We start from the raw sequence: 1,498 nt of genomic DNA, 5'->3' as shown, positions 1-1,498 counted from the left end.
AATGTATACCTTCCATGCATTGATTTATGTCTTTGCCTGTAACTTCTGTCTCCCTAAAACATATAAAACCAAGCTGCAACCCGACCACCTTGGGCCCATGTTGTCAGAAAGGACCTCTTGAGGCCGTGTCACAGGTCATAGTCCATAACCTTAGCAAAATAAACCTTTAAATTGATTGAGACCTGTCTCAGATACTTTTTGGTTTATAATGCAGATTGGCAAAACCGCAAAGAAAAGCAAGAGACTGATTCCTATAAAAGGCAGCCTAATGGTTGCCTCTGGGGAACAAAGAGAGCTTTTAAGGTACTGGTAGTGTTCTGTTTCTTAACCTAGTTGTTGCATATGCCAATATTTGTTATCTTATCTTGGCAGTTTTTATGGTTTTCTTTAAACACAAGTAAAACGTGCATACAACCTGTCTATTCATTTTCTTTGCTGTGCAGCCTGATATTGGGATTGGTGACTTTGATGATGAGCTAGCTTGCTGTTCCATGATGGCTGTGTGGTTCCTCTTTGAGAAAACATTGTGAGCAATCTCAGCCCAGTAAGGTTTGTTGCACAGCAGCAGCACATCCAGCTCCTTGACGCTGGATACTAGGAACTTCCGGAAGCCACTAGGCAGCATGTGCTTTGTCTTCTTGTTGCTCCCATAACCAGTGTTAGACATCAAGTTCTGGCCATTGACTCTTCTGCATACCCTGTTGTTAATACCTCCAGGTGTCCACCAGTTACACTTAATTTTGACATATTCATCTGTCCTGATGATGAACTTCTTGGTCCTCTTTATGACGATGTTGGGCTCTATGAGGGTTCTGAGTATGGCCATGATGCTGAACAGGAGATGACTGCCACCTTCATAGGCAGCATCACAGAAGACACTTTATTTATATTTTGTGTATTTAATATGTTTTACAATAAACAATTTTTAAATGCTGTGAAATTAAGAATGTGAAAAACGGAAGGAGCATTGCAACCGATCAACCAATTGATCATTAAGTATGAGGACTTTGCACTCAAATTGCCTTGTGTCTTTAAGTTTCCATTCCATTTTAGTGAAACCAGAAATTGAAATCAGAAAATGCATTATGTATGTGATTCATGCAAGAAAGACTTCAGAGAATAAAACCATATCAAAAAGAAAGGCCTTGGCCCTAACATCAAAAGATTTGTGAATGCTGGCACATTATAAACTTTACATTAAAAATAAATTTTAAAATTATGTTTTAAGTTAAAAAATATAATTTATAGGCCGGGCGCGGTGGCTCAAGCCTGTAATCCCAGCACTTTGGGAGGCCGAGACGGGCGGATCACGAGGTCAGCAAATCGAGACCATCCTGGCTAACACGGTGAAACCCCGTCTCTACTAAAAAAAAAATACAAAAAACTAGCCGGGTGAGGTGGCGGGCGTCTGTAGTCCCAGCTACTCGGGAGGCTGAGGCAGGAGAATGGCGTAAACCCGGGAGGCGGAGCTTGCAGTGAGCTGAGATGCAGCCATTGC

General features: G+C 41.5%; 1 pseudogene; it reads right to left on the bottom strand.

Moving 5' to 3' along the window:
* Window positions 1–419: 419 nt before the first annotated feature.
* LOC126935912 (60S ribosomal protein L32-like) lies at window positions 420–883 on the bottom strand (annotated as a pseudogene).
* Window positions 884–1,498: the final 615 nt, after the last annotated feature.

The sequence above is a fragment of the Macaca thibetana genome, chromosome 14 (assembly GCF_024542745.1).
Source record: "Macaca thibetana thibetana isolate TM-01 chromosome 14, ASM2454274v1, whole genome shotgun sequence".
NCBI lineage: Eukaryota > Metazoa > Chordata > Mammalia > Primates > Cercopithecidae > Macaca > Macaca thibetana.
Note: the sequence above shows the minus strand (reverse complement) of the source record. Positions and strands in the feature narration are given on the sequence as shown.